At 34.5% G+C, this 5,988-nt stretch overlaps 1 long non-coding RNA gene across 1 annotated transcript; it reads right to left on the reverse strand.

Moving 5' to 3' along the window:
* Positions 1-3,031: 3,031 nt before the first annotated feature.
* Positions 3,032-5,481, reverse strand: LOC126885017 (uncharacterized). The gene is made up of 3 exons (XR_007698226.1): positions 5,287-5,481; positions 4,410-4,566; positions 3,032-3,212 (listed from the first exon to the last, which is right to left on the reverse strand). It is a non-coding gene; the product is annotated as an uncharacterized LOC126885017 (long non-coding RNA).
* Between the last annotated feature and the right edge of the window lie 507 nt (positions 5,482-5,988).

A 5,988-nucleotide genomic window follows, 5' to 3' on the forward strand; every position in this document is an offset into this window, starting at 1 on the left:
TATGTTAAAGATTATAAGCAAAATTATCAAGTTAATAATAATCGAGATACAATTCAATAATTACGCTACTCCCTCTACTGCTATTTTCCCCTTTATCTCGAAAAATACTGATGAGAGCTCCAAACAAATTGGAAAAAATAAATTGTAGTCGCTCGTTTCACACCACAAAATATCCCAGGCACTCGGCTGTTTCTCTATGCAGACGACACGGCTCTGCTCACAACAACCTCTCGATACAACCCAAGACTCCTCTTCAGAAGAGCCCAGGCTCTGTTGGACGGTGTCGGTGAATGGTGTTGTAAGTGGAGAGTCACGCTGAACGCGAACAAAACAACAACAATTGTGTTTCGCGCCCCTTCTGTGTCACATAGAATCATAATTAATGAAGACGACCAATATCCTCTGAGACTGTTGGGAGAAAGGCTTGTTGTTAGTCCGACTGCGAACTATTTAGGAGTTCTGTTCACCAGGACTCTTAACTGGAACGCAGATCTAAAGGCAACTTTAGATAGGGTAAGGAACAGGGCCAGACTTCTCAACTCTCTCTCTGGACGAATTGGCAAGACACACAAGAAGACTCTCATTCACACTTACAAGACCTTTATTCGACCCGTCATGGAGTACAAATCTTGCCTCTACTCTCTTTGCGCTAGAGCAAAACAAGAGTGGTTGTTGAGCGCTGAACGTAGAATCTTGCGTAGATGTAACTATGAGCACTGGCGATATCCCTCAAACGAAATCCATAACATCTCGAACATCCCCAAAATCACCGAGAGAATAAACTCTCTGAACAGGAACTTCACAATCAAAGTAATCAATGGCCCCCCCTCCGACACACAAGAATCTCTCAAATGTTCCTGTTCATCTTCCGGCCACGTACTCCACCGAAAGCCCAAACGCAAAAAGATTCATTTACCGTCCGCTCTAATGCAAACATGCATTGACGAACTCCCGGTGGAAACATCCTCGAGGCTACCCCGTTAGCCTTCCGTACCCACCTTTAACATCTCCTCTTCCCTACCCCGAACAGGGAGAAGTTGATTTTTTGCGGTTTCCCAACTTCATTGCACAATTATACCTGTTCGTCCCAAGAAAATAGCCGCAACTATTTTCTCCTCTCCACTCGAACGCACACTGTCCACGCTGCGCTCAAAGCCACCTCCTGACCGCCGACGAGGGACGCAGGTTCGCCTGTCGTTGTACAATGGTTTCTAGGGAGATTGGTCTAGAGCAAAGCACGGACAGTACACGTAAATGTCTATGGAACCAACAACAATCCATCAAACTTTCTTCTCTGTTGACTTCTAGCCTTCTGGACACCACCGTCCGGCATAACCCAGGATCCAAGAAACACCAGGATACGGCGCCTGCCCCAGTGTGTTTTTCGGACTGTTTGCTTTCGCTGCCAACACTATACATTCACTACAAACCCTGAAGAGGACAAAATCCTAAACGGGGACAATCATTGATCGCATTTACACATAGCATTTTATCTATACACGCAAATCAAACAATGATAGTAGTAGTTCACACCACACACTAAGAATTTTGAACGTGCGATGGCATGAAACCTTCGGTGAAGGGCGGTGAAGGGAGAAAGGTTCTCGAGCCACTATAGGAATGTCATCGTGCGTTTCAACCAGGGATGTGGGAGAGAGGCACATCCGGCACATCGAGAGGCACATGTCTCCCTCCCACATCACTGGTTTCAACCATCGCACGTTCAGAATTCGGACATCTTGAATATTAGTGCACCCTAACCCATATAGCACACAACGTCCGATGTACGTCCATATAACGTACATTTAAAGTCCAAACGTCCATGGACCAAAACTGGACGTACTATGTACGTACATTACGGGACGTCCATTGGACGTTTGATTTCAACGTACATTGGACATCCATTTGTGGTCCATGGATATTTTACACAAAACGCGACTATTATTATATTAAGTCCCAATACAAACTAAATGAGAATCTTCTTGACAACGTTGTCGCTATTCGCGCTATCGGTCGTGAAAGGTGATATTAGGCAGGTACTTTTAGGGGAGTATCGCTGTTAATTGTTGTGGAATACTGAAGGAGGGTTTATTTATGATAATTCACAGAATGGCAAACCTGCTTGTAATATACAACAACGGTACTGACTCTAAAAATAGTTTGGAACAGAAACAGAACAGAGATTAAGGTGGTATGACACAATGTTAAAATTTATATAGTTTTTAGGTACAGTTACCGTCACTATTTCAAAACCAATCTTCAACTTAGGGGTATGTACGTGAACTGTAGACTTTCTATTTTAATAGTATCTAGTTAAAATTTCCAAACAAAGCAGTATATTTTTTATAACTGTACATAAAGGAGTCCATGTCATAACTTACTTAGTAACTTCCCTAATAACACAAAACATTCCATGAATGTTCCTAGAATGTACACACAGGACATTGAAAACATTCCTGGAATGTCCCCAAATGCACACGAATGTCCCTGGAAAGTCCCAGGAAAGTGCTGTGTCAGCATTTTAAATATTCTTAGAATGTTCTGTTGGAACATTCCATGAATGTCTACGAATGTTCTTTGGACATTCACAGTCTATTTTTTAGACTGAATGTCTTGTTGGAACATTCCATGAATGTTCTTTGGACATTCACAGTATATTTTTAGACTGAATGTCTTGTTAGAACATTCCATGAATGTCTACGAACGTTCTTTGAACATTCACAGTATATTTTTTACATTCACTGAAATATATCGTTAGTAATGTGACAATACCTCCTATATGTTTTTTCATGAGGTTTGCAGGAGACGAAAAACATTTTTTAAGGTCACTTTCTGTTTTCGTACGTATTCTGACTTTTTTGTAGTAAATAGATAGTTGAATTTACTGCAAAACAAGTCAAAAAATATATGAAAACAGGAGGTGGCCGAAACAAGTTTTTAGTCGTATCTTACAAATCTCTTGAAAAAAACAGATAGGAGGTATTGTCACATCACTGACGATATGTGGCCATACCAAATAATACATCCTTGATAAATATAAACATTTTTATTGCAAAAAATCTTTACATACATTTTTTAATGTAATTTACTGACATTCCTAAATATTATAAAAAAATGTGTCACATTTGCTTTGTAAACCTTTCTTTTGCTTTTCGTAGCCACATATTCCGTTTCCTTTCTGGTTTTTTGTAGACCACTTCTCTCAGCTGATTCTAAAAGAAAATAAAATAAAAGGTAATTTTTCTATCCTTTACAATTAACAATCAGAAGAAATATTATTTACAGGTAATAATACGCATAAATAATAATAATAAAAAAATAAATATTAAATAATATTTAAATAAATAATAAATAATATTTAATAAATAAAATAATAATAATGAACATTTTGTATTTTGACAACGACATCCGACGTGGAAGTAGAAACCTTAATAAAATTATTTTTTCAAGTAAATTGTGGCTTATTTCCTCATTAGAATAGTTAATTACAAAAAAGCCACAAAGAAATAGATTTTTCACAAACAAATAAGTATTTAGTATTCATTATATTTATGACAAATAATGACATTTCGAAGTCTGTTAAGTATGATATAACGCCCTTGGGCATTAAATTTAAATAACGACTTAGATACTGTCAAGTTGACAAATATCAACCTAAGTAAAACTATGGTTACCACAATTATGTTACTACTGTTACTGGTAAATGTACTTATTTAAAAACTAATCAATTCAAAATTCATTCAAATTTTTCGCATATAAAGAATAATTTAGTCAGACATTAAACGTTGAAGGCACCACAGGTATTATAATAATAACGCTTTCGGTCAACGTATATCCCTCAGGCCCTTGTTAAAAACACCATTGACCTCAAGCGTTATTATCCTTATAATACCCTTGGTACCTTAATAACTGTAACATAAGATTATACCTTAATTCTTGTTTTCTATTTCTGATGTTTTTATTTATTTACATTGAATATTAATCTGTTTTGTTGTATAATCTACTTCGCAATAATTATGTGATATATTTGACTTAAAATGAATTCAAAAATTTTTTGCAGTTGGGCAACAATGTCAACTTAGATCTCCGATGTAGATAATGAATTACAACAGTATCTATATTGTACAGACTGTATTATTAATTAGGTTATTTATTTATTTATTGAAATATACATCCACCAGGTATAAACCCATAAAGGTGTACATAAGAAAACTACATACATTGACTGAACACTTGATGACAAAATATAAAATAAAATAAAGAATAACCAAAAATGTTTCTGTTGTTAATACACATACACAATAATAAACAAAGACCTTAATAAAGAAAAATAACATGGCATCAATTCGATAAGCTATTGCGTATTTCGCGTTTAAAGATGTTAAAACCAAGAAAAAAAATGCATATACCTGTGTGACATAAGCTATTGGAACAGCACAGTCTCTTAAACGAACAGATAAAGTGAAGTTCTGTCAATATCTTTTTCTAAAAAGTGTTTTGAACATACTCCTCTATTAACAAATCTGATCTATACTTCATGTCTTCTTCGCAGGATCTTCTGGAAAGCTAAAAATACAAAATATATGCATTACTAAGCATTATTAACAAATTTTAGTTTTAAATAAAAAATATGATTAATGGACTCACAAAATATTATAAAACAGCTTAGAAATTGTTTATTAGTATAGTCGGTTCCCCAAACTCTTGACACAACTGGCTAGTGATTTTAGTAGGTAATTTTTTTTGTTTTTGGCCAATTTTGCCAAAATTACAGTAATTATTAACTATTTAGTTATTATTTTTTTTTGCCAATTTTACCAAATTGGCAAAATTATTTACTAAAATCACTAGCCAGTTGTCTGAGACTCAGTAGTACTGAGACTGAGTTTAGCAAATCGACTATAATATTCTGTGTATTCATTAGTTGGTACTGCATATTATAGTGTGTGGTCTACCATCCTATTTATAAAGGCATACATTAGCAAAAACGCAAAAAGAATTACTTTAGTTTTACAAATCCTATTATTATCTCTATTTACTATTTTAGTTAGGAATAAGCGAAGTTTGTGGCTTATTCACAATTATTATTAAAATAATAAATGGATATGACCAATTATTAACTTATAAAATAAAATAATAATTCTTCTGATTTATGCCTTTTATTCACTTTGTTATATCTAGGTTACTTAAAAGATTTTTTATGAATAGTATTATTAGGGTATTAATAGTATTAATTTATTTTCTGAAATACAGGGCATGCCTTCGTTTACATATTTGCATACTAACCTTTTAATAGGGCTTTTCATTCACAGTCATTTGTTTGGAGCTTCTGTCATAATTGAAACGTTATTCCTGCAGATTTTTTTATCTACATTTGTTTCTGCTACTCCAACTGCGTTAAAAACAGGACACCATTTTATTCACTATGTTAATAATACTATTAAAGCTATTATAAAAGTATCCGAATTAAAAAAATATTCTTAAAAAGCACAAATATGTAATACAAACAACGATCCACCCACGGCAAAGAAAGGTGGCCAAGATGAAGATGCCAAGATGGCCGAAGCGAGGTCGTTGGTTGGTCGTTTTTAGTCACGTGATGCCCTCTCAAGCGCCATGCACAAAAATATATGCACGGCGAATTTGAAAATGAACGCAAAAGAAATAAATATAAATGCCTCTCTTGGGTTTTGCATAAGTTATAAGTATTTTTTTTATTAACAAAATCGCATTCCAAATTGAATATTCGCGAACAATAATTTTTATTACATTTGTATGTTTATAATATTGTATTAATTGAACTTGGGAAACTCTTTAAATTTGACATATTATTGCACTGTAGGCCTAAAGTGTCACTTAGTTTGTCTGGTATGTTATAAGTAATGTTGTATCTGTTACACGTATGTATTATTTCGCAACTTAAAATATAGGAACATTGGTAGTATGTTCACAGAATGTCTTATGGTAACATTCCAGGAATAATTTAAA

Source organism: Diabrotica virgifera, chromosome 5, assembly GCF_917563875.1.
Source record: "Diabrotica virgifera virgifera chromosome 5, PGI_DIABVI_V3a".
Taxonomy (NCBI): Eukaryota; Metazoa; Arthropoda; class Insecta; order Coleoptera; family Chrysomelidae; genus Diabrotica; species Diabrotica virgifera.